The sequence below is a fragment of the Rhincodon typus genome, chromosome 5, assembly GCF_021869965.1.
Source record: "Rhincodon typus isolate 14 chromosome 5, sRhiTyp1.1, whole genome shotgun sequence".
Taxonomy (NCBI): domain Eukaryota; kingdom Metazoa; phylum Chordata; class Chondrichthyes; order Orectolobiformes; family Rhincodontidae; genus Rhincodon; species Rhincodon typus.
The window spans coordinates 61,189,169-61,206,309 of NC_063336.1; positions in this window are offsets into that span (position 1 = coordinate 61,189,169).

Sequence of the window (17,141 nt, forward strand, 5' to 3'; positions counted from 1 at the left end):
TCATGTGTCTTGTGCAGCTAACAGTTCTTGAATCGGTTGTAAAAACCGAAAGAACTGTGGATGCTGTAAATCAGGAACAAAAACACAAGTTGGTGGAACACCTCAGCAGGTCTGGCAGCATGTGTGAAGAGACAATCAGATGTAAAGTTTCGGGTCTGGTGACCCTTCCTCAGAACTGATGATGGCTGGGAAAATGGTTTATTTGCAGAAAATAGGGAGGGGGTATGGGGTATGGAGTTAACAATAGGTTAGACCTCGAAGAGAGAGAAGAGCAGTTGAATAAACAAAGAAGTTGATAACGATCTGGCTAGGAGGGTGAATAGTTGTTAAGGGGACTGTTAGTGACTAACAATAGGTAGTGTGTAATGGCAGGCTATGTGATAACAAGTCCTGGGTGTGTGGGGTAGGGGGCTGGGACATGGGAGAGTTGCTGGAATGCTGCCGCAAGCCTGAGACAGATGTTGGCCAGGGAACAGGGTGGTGTGTTAAAGTGGCAGGCAACAGGTAGCTCAGGGTCTTTTCTGTGAGCAGAATGCAGATGTTCTGCGCAGCGGACACCCAGTCTACGCTTCGTTTCCCCAGTGTAGAGGAGACCACATTGTGAGCAGCGAGTGCAATAGATGAGATTCTGGGAAGTGCAGGTGAAGTGTTGCTTCACCTGGAAGGTATCTTTGGGCCCTTGGATACTAGGGAGGGAGGAGGTAACTGGGTAGGTGTTGCACCTTTGCCAGTTGCAGGGGAAGGTGCCATGGGGCTGTGGGCGGGTGTTGGGGGTGAAGGAAGTGTGCTCCAGAGGGAACGGTCCCTGTGGAAGGTGGACAAGGGAGGTGAGGTGTCTGGGTGGAAATTGGAAGCAAAATCGATTAACTTTTCCAATTTCGGAAGCAGCACGATACCCCTGAGCTACCTGTTGCGTGCCACTTTAACACACCACCCTGTTCCCTGGCCAATATCCCTGTCTCTGGCTTGCTGCAGAGTTCCAGCGAACCTCAACGCAAGCTGGAAGAACAACACCTCATTTTATGCCTCAATGATATTCAACATTCCACAGAGAGCTGCTCTCGCCACATCCTGAGATCCACACTCAATGCCATGTGGTGCCACATGCACACTCTCGACCTCTCTCTCCAACAGCATAGCATCACAATGGCTCAGGGCTGCACCACTCTGCCGTTCTTCTTCATCCTCTGGCTCATTCGTCGTGCTAACAAGAAAGTTTTTCTTTTCCTTTCAGGCATCAAGGCCCACAAGATGCAGCAACTCAAAGATATCTCTGGCCCTCTGGAACCTTCCTCTCCTCTCCTTCCCTCCGGCTCCATCCCCTCTCCCGACCCCAACTCCTGTCGGGTATTTTCCATCCCTCCTAAGCCTCCACTCTCTGATGTTAAACGTTCTGTGCTCAGCAAAGGCCTCAGCTTTATTCCTCTGCGTCCCCACCTTAAAGAATTTTGGGCACAATGTGACGTCGAACTCTTCTTCCGCTGTCTTTGCCTCCGTGCTCATTTCTTTGGACAAGAGTCCCCTACCCGTCCCACAGACCCTTTTGCCCAACTCCAATGCTCTCCCTCCACCTGGACCTCTCGCTCTGACCTTTTACCTGCAATAAATCTGTTCATTGAGAACTGTTGACATGGTATTACTCACCTCAATTTCTCTGCCCCTCTCACCCAATCCAACCTATCTCCCTCCGAACTGACTGCACTCCGTGCACTTAGATCTAACCCTGACTTTGTTATTAAGCCTGCCGATAAGGGTGCTGCTGTTGTAGTCTGGCACACTACCTCTACCTTGCAGAGGCTGAGCGCCAGCTCTCAGATGCCTCCTACTATCTCCCTCTGGACCATGACCCCACCATGACGCATCAGGCCATTGTATCTACTGCTTTAACTGATCTCATTTCATCCAGTGATCTCCCCGCAACTGCTTCCAAGCTGATAGTCCCTCAGCCCCACATAGCTCACTTCTACCACCTTCCAAAAATCCACAAACAGGACTGTCTGGGCAGACCCCATTGTTTCAGCCTGCTCCTGCCCCACAGAACTCATCTCTTCCCTACCTTGACTCAGTCTTCTCTCCCCTGGGCCAATCCCTACCCACATCCATCCATGATTCCTCTGACGCCTTACGCTGGTTTCAAAACCTCCAGTTTGCAGGTTCTAGCTGCCTCCTCTTTAACATAGACGTGCAATCCCTTTACACGTCAAGTCCCCACCAGGAGGGTCGTTGGGCTCTCTGCTTCGTCCTGGAGCAAAGACCTGAATTGTCCCCACCCACCACTACCCTCCTCTGCTTGGTCGAGCTCGTCCTCATCCTCAACAAATTCTCTTTTATCTTCCCTCATTTTCTTCAGGTAAGAAGGGTGGCCATGGGTACTCGAATGGGCCCTAGTTGTGCCTATCTCTTCATGGGGTATGTGGAACATTCCTTGTTCCAGTCCTGTTCCGGCCCCCACCCACAACTCTTTCTCTGATATATCGATGATGTCATCAGTGCTACTTTCCTCTCTCGTCCTCAATTGGAAAAATTAATCAATTTCGCTTCCAATTTTCACCCTGTCCTCACTTTCACCTGGTCTATCTCTGACTCCTCCTTTCCCTTCCTTGGATATCTCTGTTTCCATTTCTGGGGATAGACTGGCCACTAATATCTATTATAAACTCACTGACTCCCACAGCTACCTGGTCTATACATCCTCACACCCCACTTCCTGTAACGACTCCATCCCATTCTCTCAGTTCCTCTGTCTCTGTCACGTATAATCAGATGAGGCCAACTTTGACAAGGGAGCCTCTGAAATGTCCACCTTCTTCCTCAACCAAGGATTCCCCAGCTCCGTTGTTGACGGGCCCTCAACCAGGTCCGACCCATCTCCCACACTTCTACCGCCACCCCTTCTCTTCCCTCCTGCAACAGCGACAGGGTTCCCCCTGTCCTTACCTACCATCCCACCAGCATCCACATCCAGAAGATCATCAGACACCATTTCTGCCACCTCCATCAAGATGCCACCATCAGACACATATTCCCCTCTCCTCCCTTGTCTGCCTTCCGCAGGGACCGTTCCGTCCGGGACACCCTGATCCACACTTCCTTCACCCCCAACACACCCCCACAGCCCTACGGCAAAGGTGCAACACTGGCCCATTTACCTCCTCCCTCCCCAGTACCCAAGGGCCTAAACAAACCTCCCACGTGAAGCAACACTTCACCTGCACTTCCCAGAATCTAGTCTACTGCATTTGCTGCTCACAATGTGGTCTCCTCTACACTGGGGAAACGAAGCGTAGACTGGGTGACCGCTTCACGGAACAACTATGTTCTGCTTGCAAAAAAGACCCCGAGCTACCTGCTGCCTGCCACTTTAACTCACCATCTTGTTCCCTGGCCAACATATCGGTCTCTGTCTTGCTGCAGTGTTCCAATGAATCTCAACACAAGCTGGAAGAACAACACCTCATTTTATGCTTGGGGACCCTGCAGCCCTCCAGACTCGATATCAAGTTCAATAATTTTAGGACCTAAACTCTCCCATGTCCTAGCCCCCTACCCCACACACCAGGCCTTGTTATCACATAGCCTGCCATTACACACTACCTATTGTTAGTTTCTAACTGTCCCCTTAACAACTATTCACCCTCCTAGCCAGATTGTTATCAACTCCTTTGTCTATCCAATTGCTCTTCTCTGTCTTTGCGCTCTATCCTATCATTTACTCCCTACCCCATCTCCCCTCCCTATTTTCTCCATGTAAACCAACATTTTCCCATCTACCAGTTCTGAGGAAGGGTTACTGGACCCAAGACATTAATTCTAATTGGTTGTGGTTGGGAAAGCAGCCCCAAACATTCCTGCGTCACACAATTCCTTCTCCAACCGTATCACAAGATGCATGGAACAGCATAACATCACAGTGAATAGAGACAATTTCAAGGAAAAATCAACCCTCGAAATTGATAACAAACATGATACTAACATAAATGGAATCTCCTCAGTCACTTCACAGGAATATTGATTCAGAATTTCCTGCCCAGTTAGAAGTTACTGTAGGATAGATAGGGGTTGCGGGCGCTGGGGCTCATGCAGAAATCCTAATTGAGAAATTGGCATCTATTTTGGGCAATCACTCTGCATTTGGAACCTTCGAAAAAAACATTCTTCAGCATCAGAGTTTTCAGAAGGTCCTGACTAACTTAAACTTAAGAATTACCCAGGAGTTGAAGGATGAAAAACCAACTCCATCTCCTGGGTAACTATTAAACTGAATTTAGCAACATATCACTGACTGCACACAGAGCTATATCTACTCCATCTTTTTAAACACTCAAAGTTTTAGCATCAACCATTTTCTGTGATAATTATTTCTACAGGCTCACCACTCTCTTGGTGAAAAGTTTCTCCTCATCTCAGTCCTAAAAGGTTTACACTTTATCCTTAAATTATGACCACTGTTTCTGGACTCCCCCACCATAACCTTCCCGTATCTAACTCATCTGGTTCTGTTAGAATTACATACGTTCCTATGAGATCACCCCTCATTCATCTAAACGCCAGTGAATATAATCCTAACCGACTCAATCTCTCCTCATATGCCAGGCCTCCCCTCCCAGGAATCTTTTTTATAAACCTTTGCTGCGCTCCCTCTATAGCAAGAACATCCTTCCTCAGATAAAGAGACCAAAACTGCACGCAATATTTCAGATGTGGTCTCACCAATGCCCTGTGTAATTTCAGCAAGACATCCTTGTTCCTGTACTTGAATCCTCATACTACGAAGGCCAACATACAGTTTGCCTTCTTACTGCCTGCTGTACCTGCACGCTTACTTGCAGTGACTAGTGCATGAGGAGACCTAGATCTTGTTGAACATTTCCCTCTCTCAATTTACAGCCATTCAAATATTAGTTTGATTTCCCATTTTTGCTAAACTAGATAACCTCAATGTTATCCACATTATACTATCATGTATTAGCCTACTCACTTAACCCATTCAAATAATACTGCCACATCTTTCCATTCTCCTCACAGTTCTCTTACCCAGCTTTTCATCATCGACAAATATTGATATATTCCCTCATCTAAATAATTAATATCTTGTGAATAGCTGGGTCCTAGTACTCATCTTCCCAGTACCCCACTAGTCACTGCCTGCCTTTCAGAAAATGACCATTTATTCCTACTCTTTGTTTCCTGTCTGTTAACCAATTTTCTATCCATCTCAATACCTACCCCAATCCCATGTGCTTTAATTTTACATTTTAATCTCATATGTGGGACTTTGTCAAAAGCTTTCTGAAAGTCCAAACAAACATACCCACTGGCTCCCCCTGATCAACTCTACATCCTTGAAGAACTCCAGTAGATTTGTCAAGCATGATTTCCCTTTTGTAAATCCATGCTGACAGTATCTGATTCTACCAGTGTTTTCTAAGTGTTCTGTTATATATTCCTTAATAATAGATTCAAGCAGCTTCCCCACTACTGATATCAGATTCACTAGTCTGTAATTTCCTATTTTCTTTCTACCTCCCTTTTTAAATTATGGGGTAACATTAGCTACTCTCCTATCTGTTGGAACAGTTCCTGTGTCTAAAGATTCTTGAAAGATGACCACTGACACATCCCAGTATTTCTAGGGCCACTTCCTTAAGTACTCTGGGATGTAAATCACCAGGCCCTGGGGATTTATCAGCCTTCAATCCCATCAATTTCTCCCACACCATTTCTCCACTAATACAGATTTGCTTCCATTCCTCTCTATCACTAAACCCTGTGTTACCTATCATTTCTGGAAAGTTACTCATATCCTCCCTTGTGAGGACAAAAGCGACGTATGCATTTTACCTGGGATAGGATGTAGGGATGTAGGAGAACAAGTAGGGTAGGATGTAGGGGAACAAGTCTGCAAGGAAATTACAGAGAGCTGTGAACATTATAGAGTAGTTATTAAGATCTTTAATTACCTGAATATAGACTGGATGGGAGTAATGTAAAAATCAGAAAGTGGCAAGCATTCCCAGATTGAGTTCAGGGTAATCTTCTACCACCATATCTGTCCAGTCCAATAAGAAAAGGATCCCCACTAATTCTTGGAAATGAGGAGGGCCAGGTAAAACATGTGACAATGGGTGAGTTTACAGGAGGTAGCAATTGTTGCATTGTCAAGTTTAGGATGAAGGTAGAGAAGGACAAAAGGCAAACGAGGTGGAATTGATATCCATTAGAAGGGCTCAGCTAGATAAACTGGCAACAAAGATTGGTGGAAAACAACTGTAGCCAAGCAATGGGCCACCTTCAAAAACTCTAATCTCCAAAATTCACAAGATATGAAACAATAACAGACTGATGCAAATACTAAAGGCAGGCTCATTTCAGCAATATGCCTACACACCTAGGTCCCACTAACACCCAGAAAATTGTCTTTCACTATGACTAAAATAAAAGCCAGGAGTGGATGTTTAAGGATTCATTCAAGCAGTGATGCAAATTGTTTTTCACAGCTAAAGAACTCACCAATTTTGTCTAAACTGTTCCTGTTACCTTACAGGTCCTGTATGGATTTGTTTTACATTGAAAATGCCAATGAATATGTTGTTGTTAGAAGAGATCCTGGCAAATCAGTTATTTCTGGTAACTTTAGGACAATTGTTAACTCCGTCCAAACAGAAATCATTGTGTAATAAATGGCTAAGAAAAGCATATTTTGTGGAAATGTTTTGTATTGTATTCATCAGAACTATTCACAAGAAATACCAAAGGAAGGGGAAAGTAACACTTATAGTCTCATATGACACCTCTCTGCCCCTTTCTCAGCTCATCTGGTGCTGAAAATCTCATCTATACACATGCTACTTCCATACATAATACAATCCTCTCTTCCCCCTAAATTTGTGTTTTTCCCCGAGATCCTTCAATCATTTTGTTTGTCCCCAGATTTCAAAAACCTCATAACTTTCTCTGTGGCCATCCTTCTAATTCTCTTGTTTTGTCTCTTGTCTAATTTTCTTGTTTTTTTTCTGAAGGTCAACAGTCACTTTTCTTCCTCTGCACTTAGATTCACTTTAAGCCATCTGCTGTGAGGTAATTACAGATAATTATCTGTAGTTGTGCACCTCTTTAAGGGTGGGAGGCACGAGGGACAGAGAGAAAGGCTGAAGTAATCTGGGATTCTATCTCCTTTTTGTTTCCGTTTATAAATTTAGTTTGTCACATTGCTGTGAAGCAGTGTCATTTGGAAAGGTTATCAGTGTCTCTGTTTAATGTATGGAATATTATGCCATAATTTTCTGGTGCTACCATTTCTGATATCCACGGACCATAATGGACGCACAACATATTAAAATAAATCAGCCACAGAGCTGCTGTTCTATTTAAACAGAACAAATGAGAACATGAACACTAGAGGGCGTAATCCAAAAACAGCAGCATTGGTTTTCATTTAGTAAAACCTAGCACTATTCAGTGTTAGCAAAGTAGAATGCAGAACCTGCCAAATTCATGGCTCAGTAACCAGAATAGGCCATAAGTTATATTACAGCAAATGAGATATTAAACCAATCTTGCATTTACCTGCTCCCAATGATGCAGGTCGACGTTAAAGTTCCATGGTCCATGGCACTATTCAAAGGAGAACAAAAGGTTCTGTTGGTGCCCTTGCCGTCATTCTTCATTCAGCTTAGCAATAACCTGCTCAGTTTGGGTTCCACCAGATGCGCTCCACTTCTGGCGACATTACAGCCTTGGTTCAAACATGGACAAAAAAGCTGAATTCCAGAGGTGAGATAAGAGTGTCTTCCCTTGAAATCAAGGCTGCATTTGATCAAGTGCAGCATCAAGAATCTCAAGCTAAATCAGAGTCAATGGGTATCGGGGGGCAAGCTCTCCACTGGGTGGAGTCATACCTGGTAAAAAGAAAGTGGTTGTGAGGTGTTGAGGATCAATTATCTCAGCTCCAGGACATCGCTGCAGGAGTTTGTCAGGGTAATGTCCTCGACCCAACCATCTTCAGCTGCTTCATCAATGACCTTGCCTCCATGAAAAAGTCAGAAGTGGGGATGTTCACCAATGATTGCATAATGTTCAGCACTATTCATTACCTCTCAGAGACGAAGCGGACTGTCAAAATGCAGTAAAATTTGGACAAAATCCAGGTTTGGGCAGACAAATGGCAAGTAACATGCACACCACACAAGTGCCAGGTGATGACCGTATCCAACAAGAGAATATTTAACCATTGCCCCTTGACAGTCAATGTTGTTACCATCACTGAATTATCAACATTATCAACATCCTGGGGTTACCATTGACCAGAACCTAAACTGGGCTAGCCGTATAAATACTATGGCTACAAGATCAGGTAGGAGGCTATAACCTGTCCACCATCTACAAGGCAAAAGTCAACATTGTGATGGTTTACTCCCTATTTTCCTGGATGAGTGCAGCTCCATCAATAGTGAAGAAGCTTAACATTATCCAGAACAAACCAGTCCACTTGACTGGCATCATATGCAGATTCACTGCCTCCACTACTAACATTCAATAGCAACATTATATACCATCTACAAGTTGCACTGCAAAAATTCACCAAGATTCCTTAGATAGCATCTTCCAAAACCACAACCACCACCATCTAAAAGAATAAGGACAGAAAATACTTGGGAAACCCTACCTCCTACAAGTTCCCCTCCAAGCCACTCACCAACGTGACTCAGAAATATATCATCATTCCTTCAGTGTTGCTGGGCTGAAATCCTAAAACTCACTCCCTAACATCATTGGGGGTGTACCTACAGCAAATGGGCTGCAGTAGTTCAAGAAGGTATCTCACCACCACCTTCTCAAATGCAGCGAGGATTGAGCAATAAATGTTGGCCTAGCCAGCGATGCCCACATCCCATGAATGAATAAAAAAAGCGCATAAAATAAATCGACTGGAAATAAAGAAAGTGCAGCTTTATTTCATTTTTTTCTATTTGCTCATGGGACATGGCTGTTGCTGATTGGGACAGCATTTATTGCTCTTACCCAGTTGCTCTTGAGAAAGTGATAGTGAGCTGTCTTCTTGAACTGCTGCGGTCAAATATGATACATTTTAACAAGAACATTGGAGGGATTGAAATCTACATGCTAATGGCAGTATTTTCTGAAAAAGGATTTATTTTCTATATTCCCTGCAACAACATGCCCACCACCGATGTCAGGCCCACCAGTCTATAGTTCCCTGGCTTTTCCTTACCACCTTTCTTAAACAGTGACACCACATTAGCCAACCACCAGTTTTACGGCACCTCACCTGTGGCTATCGATGATACAAATATCTCAGTAAGGGGCAAAGCAATCACTTCTCTACCTTCTCGCGGAGTTCTAGGATACACCTAATCAGGTCCCAGGGGACATTTATGCATTTTAAGACATCCAGAACCTTGTCCTCTTCCATATCCTTCTCCTCAGTAAATACTGATGCAACATAATCGTTTAGTATCACCCCCATGTCCTACGGTTCCAGGAGGCAGCCCTGCTGATCTTTAAGGGGCCCTATTCTCTCCCTAGTTACCCTTTTGCCCCTCCTGTATTTATTCCCTTTGAATTTTCCTTAACCCTATTTGCCAAAGTTATCTCATGTCTCCTTTTGGCCCTCCTGATTTCCCTCTTAAGTATACTCCTACTGCCTTCATACTCTTCTAAGGATTTACTCGATTTACCTGACATATGCTTCCTTCTTATTCTGGATCAAAACCTCAATTTCTCTAGTCATCCAGCATTCCCTATACCTACAAGCCTTGCCCTTCACTCTAACAGGAACATAATTGTCTCTGGACTCTCATTGTACCATTTTTGAAGGCTTCCCATTTTCCAGCTGTCCCTTTACCTGCAAACATCCAGCCCCAATCAACTTTTGAAACTTCTTGCTTAATACCGTCAAAATTGGCCTTCCTCCAATTTAGAACTTTAACTTTTAGATCTGGTCTATCCTTTTCCATCACTATTTTAAAACTAATAGAATTATGGTCACTGGCCCCAAAGTGCACCCCCATTTTGCCTTGCCTTATTTCCCAAGACTTGGTCAAGTTTTGCACCTTCACTAGTAGGTACATCCACATACTGAATCAGAAATGTTTTTTGTACACACTTAACAAATTGCTCTCCATCCAAGTCTTTAACACTATGGCAGTCCCAGTCTATGTTTGGAAAATTAAAATCCCCTACCAATACAGATAATTGAGACCTCCCTACAAATTTGTTTTCTCAACTTCCCGCTGACTATTGGGTGGTCTATAGTACAATCCCAATGATCATCCCTTTCTCAGTTCCTTCCAAATAACTTGCCTGACATAATTCCAGGAATATCCTCCCTAAGTACAGCTGTAATGTTATCCTTAATTCCCTCGTCTCTTGCCCCCATTTCTATCCTTCCTATAGCATCTACACCCTGGAATATTAAGCTGCCAGTCCTGTCCATCCCTGAGCCACGTCTCTGTAATTGCTATGATTTCCCAGTCCCATGTTCCCAACCATGCCCTGAGTTCATCTGCCTTACCTGTTAGGCCTCTTGCAGTGAAATAAATGCAGCGTAATTTATCAGTCCTGCCTCTTTCTCTGCTTTGTTCCTGCCTTCCCTGACTGTTTGATTTCCTCCTTTCCCCAACTGTGCCAGTCTCAGGCTGATCTCTTGCCTCATTATGTCACTGAGTCCCACTCAGCACCTCCACGCCAACATCCACCTCCCCCCCCCTTCAACCCCCCCCCCCCCACCCCGTTTAAACCCTCACAAGCAGCTCAAGCAAATCTCCCAGCCAGTATATTAATCCCCTTCCAATCCAGGTGCAATCTGTCCTTCTTATGCAGTTCACTTCTACCCCAGAAGAGATTCCAATGACCCAAAAATGTGAATCCTTCTCCCCAGCACCAGATCCTCAGCCCGTACATTCATTGGCTCTATCCTTCTATTCCTAGCCTCATTAGCTCATGGCACCGGGAATAATCCAGATATTACTACCCTCAAGGACCTCCTTTTTAAATTTCTGCCTAACTTCCTATATTCTTCCCTCAAAATTTCACCCCTTTCTCCTCCTATATAGTTAGTTCCAACATGTACAACAACCTCCTGCTGGTCCCTCTCCCCTTTGAGAATATTCTGCACCCTCTCCGAGATATCCTTGATCCTGGGACCAGGGAAGCAACACTCCATTCTGATGTCTCACTGTCAGCCTCAGAAACATCCATCTGTGCCTCTGACTAGAAAGGCCCCGATCACAATCAATCACTTGGAAGCTGACATACCCCTCGTTACATTACAGCCAGTCTAGAAGTCTGGCTTCTGTGCTACATTCCCCTGAAAGCCCATCACCCCCTAAATTTTCCAAAACAGCACACTTGTTTGAGATGGGGATAGCCACAGGGGACTCCTGCACAACCTGCCTACCCCTCCTACCTTTCCTGGAGGTCAACCATCTACCTGACTGTATCTATAATTTTTCTCCCTACAGCTGCCATCCATCACACCCCCGGCCTCTGTCAATTCCTCATTGCCTCTCTAACTGTTGCTCCAACCGTTGCATGCAATCCAATAGGATTCGCAACAAACACACTGCAGACATCATCATCAGTAATCTCCCACATCGGACAGGATGAGTACGTTACTCTACTAAAGGCTATTTTTGCACCTTAACTATCTACAGACCCAGAAAATGGTGCAGTCTTACTACTCTAAAAAACACTGCTCCAGGCCAACTTAGTGCCAATATTTTATATTGTTAAACTTTAATCAAGAGACAGATTGCAATAAAACATATAATTAAAAAAGAACCCATTCTACCCACTGTTGTATCTTTACAAAATAAAAGGTAAGATTACACTTTAAAAAGCCACCTGTTGTGAGATCTGCCACACGGGTTTCTCCAAGGTGAATTTTGCTCTTTGTTGATTTTTCTTAGACAAACTCCGATGTCCAGAGATACCTGACATCAAACAACAGAGTCAGTAGCTGTGCAGGTTCAGTGCTGGGTCATACAACACTGTCTTTTTCAATTGTTTTAAGAATAAGAAAAGAAAGATATAGCTTAGAGATAGTCCATCCATCTTGAGCCAGCTCATCATCGACAATACCTGCGCCACCATCCCTCCACCACCGTCTCCCCGCCACCTGCGCCAGACCAACCAATGTTGGAATCACATCTCTCACCGCTGGGCCCACCTCTTCAGTGCCGAGATTTACAGTAACAGTTGGCTTTCCTCTTCCTCAGAGCCCCAGATCTCCAGCCAATAGCATTCATGAACAGTATTCATCCTCCATTCCTGTCCAACTCGCTCTTCCATCTTTTCAGTCATGGCATCGAAATACCTTGCCATGCCTTTCAATGCTGATACAATTGCTTGCTTTAGACACAGTTTGCATTTCTTGACTAGCCTTCTGAAGTTTACACCTTTGTGTTACTCTGCAGAGCTGAGAGAGGATTTCAGCCTCTGACAAAATGCCACCTGAGTTCATCCTATCACTATTATCAATTGCTATAATCTTATGTTGGATGGTTCTGCATACACACTCTGCCTATCCCATGTGGAACCCAGTGTCTGTGCTGACACTTAGGACACAGGCAGCAAAAGTTCATATGACTTTTAAGTTGATGGAGGATGGAATATGAGAGGCTAGCCAGAAGTCACAATAGTCAAATTTAGAGAAACAAAGGGATGGGATGAGGAATACAGCAGCAAATGAAGTGAAGCAGGGCAAGATAAAGTAAATGTCACAGTAGAGAAACAAGCAGAATTGAACCAGGTATGAGATATCTTGAATATGACACCAAGGTTGTGAAGAGAATATTCAACCACAGGCAGCTGTAGGGGAGACCAATAGAACTGATGGCTATGGAATGGAGTACTTAGTGGCAACCAAAGACAATGGCTTTGGTTTTCCCAATTATTATTTTGAGAAAATTTCATCTCATTCCATAATTGATGTTAAAAAAGCAGCCTGATGATTTAGAGACAGTGCAAGAGTAGTGAGAGATGGTTGATCTGGTAGAGTTACCTTTTGTCAGTGTACATGTGAAAATTGATACTCTGTTTTGAGCTAAAAAACTGTGAGCTGTATGTACATGAGGGCCAAGGGTAGAACCCTGGTTATGGTAATGGCAAAGATTGCAGTTGTAGCTGCAGCAGATGACAAATTTCAGTGAGGATGTACCAATTGAAACACAAATGTTTCAAACAGTATTCCTTCGGATTGAATTGCTGTTTTAACACTCTGAGCCAAATATGGCTGAGTGCTTTTGTCTTCCTTCTTCCAGAAGCTAGCCAAATTTTGCGTGGTCTCTTCTCATTTTCCCAGTCATGTTGTATTCCAAAGGGAATACAGTATTTCTTGTTTGAGAGCAACACATTTGTGCAAGAGCCTGGAAATTGGCAAAACTCCTTCAGTGTTTGCCATTCCATTCTATATTGACTTCTACAAATTGAAAGAACCATGGAAACACCAAACACTATTAGAATCATAGCATTAGTTGAATGAAAACAACTCACAATTAAATTGTAAGTAGTTATTGATGGCTTTAAAAATGTGTTACTCTAGAGACAGGTTTCAAGAGCCTAGGCATTACTTGGATAAAGTGAGTGTATCAGTGGCGTACAGAGTGCTCAGGTGATTGATATCCCAATTAAATAAAAGCATTCTGCCATTTCTGTAACATATAACAAATCAGGGGATCAAAACTAACTCACCATTAACAATTGTATTGTCAGACTCTAAAAAACTGAAACTAATGTTAACAATAAAAGTATTCAGATGAAACCAAAGGCAAAAAAGAAGTATTCAGATGTCAAGAATAGTTCGCACAATTAACCTCACATTACTAAACAAAACAAGAAATTGTAAATGCATTTTAAGGAATATTTTACTTCTGTTCACCCCAGTCTGGATATTTCTGGCAATTTGAGGGCTTGAATTTTTAACATATTTATATGCCATTGTGTTGTCTGATGAATAGATTAACCCCTTTATTAAAATTGTAGAAAGACAAGTATAAAATATAAAGCATCAATTTGCTGCTGTATCTTTGGAACTTTATGAGGTCCTAGTTTTCTCTCTACCTATTCTTTCTCTTTTCTTTATTTAAATATTTTGTCTCCTGTTTTACTTTATATCTACTTTGTATCCTGGTTCATGCGTGTTACCATTGTTATTTTTTTACATTTAGAATGTTTATTTGACATTACTATGTTGTTTATTTGGAAGACGGAGGTCTGAATTTTCCTAGTCATACAGAAAAAGGCTAGGACAGGACCAGGAGCAAAATGATAGCTTCTTACAATAGGGCATGTTCCTGCTGCTGAGAATCCTACGGGAGGTAGCATGTTGCACTCTGTCACCCTGTCAGCAATAGTTAGCCAATTAGGCATGATTAACTCCCCTGCTGGGATATATTGATAAATGATGCCCCTTCTCCACTGGGGATAAAGCCCAGTCAGCAACCTCTGTTGAGACCAAAAGGAAGCCATATCAGAAACACTAAAAAGGGATGCAACAGAGATGGAGAAACTGGGAGAGTGCAGTAAATATGGCAGAGGTAAATATCATCAAAGTAGCTGTGGGAGTTCAAGGGCTTGAAACTAATACTAGTGGATAAATTATCCCCAGAAATGGGGACAAAAGGAAGAGAAATCTTAAATTGAAAGCGTAGGCAAAGAATTTTCCAGTTTAGCATGAAACCATGAGATAGCAGTCATCAATACACCTGAATAAAGAGGTGGGCAAAGGCACTTGAATAGATTGGAACAAAACATTAGGCTTAGCTAGAACCCGTGCTAGTATCAATAGGAACACAACCTATTTGTAGGAAAAACATGGAATTGAAGAAAAGGTTGTTTCAATGAGAGAACACGTTCAGCTAGACAGAGAAAGATGGAAATTGGTAGGCTCTCCATTTCAGGTAGAAGCAGGGAGTTCTCAAACTTTCCTGACAGAGTGGTGGGGCGGTAATGAGATGTAGAGGGATTGGATCTCAATGGTAAACAGAAAGTCTATTATTCTAAGGACCACACTTATTAGTGCATAATTGCCTTTGTGATTTGTTTTGGACTACAGCAGAGCCTTTCCATAATTGACAATAGTGTCCTGCAAAGATTGAAGTAGAGCACATTTTGTTTCAGGGCTGTTTAATGAAAAAAAGAGGCTGAGCTTGTCCTGAATAGATCAATGACTTCTTTCTTTCAATTAAATTACGTGCCACCACTTTTGTTTTCAGGGAAACAGTGCTGCTGAGTACTATTATTGAATCTTGTGTGATAAACACCATGTTTATGGTGCCTGCATTTCCTGTTGTAATTCTTGTGTTCTGTCCTTTCTGTTTATTTCCTCACTCATCGAAGATCTAAAGCTTAAAGTAGAAAGAAACCGCAGTTCAAAGCTCAATAGCAACATAGTTTTCAGCATATAAGAATTTGAAAATCATCCAGATATTTTGATGAAAACATGAAAGAAATTCGAAACTGAAGGCTGGCTGATAAACAATTCTATGTTATTCACTAATATCATATGTACTTTTATTGTATTGTAAATTTAACCCGCTCAAAATTTGTTAAGTAATGATTTTATTATTATACCTGATGAGGTATTAGTGAACCACTTCAAGGACCAATTATAGCCTGTTCTATTTGGTAGGGAGTTTTGTACTTTTGACCCAGTATTGGTGAAGGAATGCCAATAGATTTCCAATTGCAGCCCTTAGCCTCCTAGATTGTTGAAGTCATGGGGTTGGAAGGTGCTGTCAAAGCATTAGTGAGTTAATGCAAAGCACCAATGCACAGTATTGTATGCTCAAGATTATAAATCAAACATGCTGCTTTTTCCCTGGTGTCAAGTTTCTTGAATGTTGTTGCAGCTGCACTCATCCACGAAGTACAGCAGAGAATATTATATCACAGGAGTCAAGGCCTCAGACACTCACTACAGAATTCCAAGCCTCTGACCAATTCTTGAAGCACAGGTATAACATCAACCTTTGGAGAGTTTTCCACAGATTCCCATTGAGATTAGTTTTAACTCGGGCTCCTTGATGCTACACGCACCTATTTGTTACTGTGATGCAAAGGACAGTAACTATCACCTCCCCTCTTGAGTTCAGAGCTTTTATTCAAATTCGAACCAAGGCTGAAGTCAGGAGCCTAGTGGTCCTGGTGGAACCAAACCAAGCATCAGTGAGCAGGTTATTGCCGAGTTAGCGCTGGTTGATAGTACTGCCAATAGCACCTCTCATTTCGCTGGTGACTGACAGTACATTATTGGGGCAGTAACTGGCAAAATTGAATGTGTTCTTCTTTATGTGCACAAGACATTCCATATTGATGGCTAGGTGCTAGTATTATAAATATACAGGAACAGCTTAACTATTGATATGGCTAATTCTGGAGCATAGGTCTTCTTCAGCTCTGTGGCTAGGCAAATGCTAGGTCCATACTTGGTATTGTATCCAATGCACTCAACTACTTCTTGGTCCCAATTTTCTATTGATAGATCCATCTGCATCATGAAACGGGTGTCTCAATGTAATGTATGTACAGTTGATTGCGCCGTGCACCTGGGTAAAGCCAGCTATGTTGCCAAAGCATACTACCTAAGCAGCAACAGGGAAACGAGATGAAGCAGTATGGTTTTGCACAAATGGCATGGATAACAGGTTTGGTACATTTCTGGTTGGATGATTGAGAGATCCCACACAGATCCCCAAGGCTCCGCCCACTCTCGATATGGTCACAGCACATTTTCCATTCACAGCTCAGATTTAGGAATCGAGATATTACTGAGGGCAATACAATTCATGCTTGACACTGTGAGTCACAGGCTCAGCTTGGTCATCAAAGCAGCTTGCTGAACCTCCTTATCCCTTTCTTCCTGAGAGCTCACCACTACTGATTCCGCGAATATTCCCACATGCTACTTGGAATCATCATGCACACTTCCCGCTCTCCTTTTAGGTCACAGTGATGGAGACAACCTATAAGCACCATTCCGTCAGCATGGAGATAGCAAGAACTGCCGATGCTGGAGAATCTGAGATAACAAAGTGTAGAGCTGGATGAACACAGCAGGCCAGGCAGCATCAGAGGAGCAGGAAAGCTGACGTTTCGGGTCTGGACCCTTCTTCAGAAAT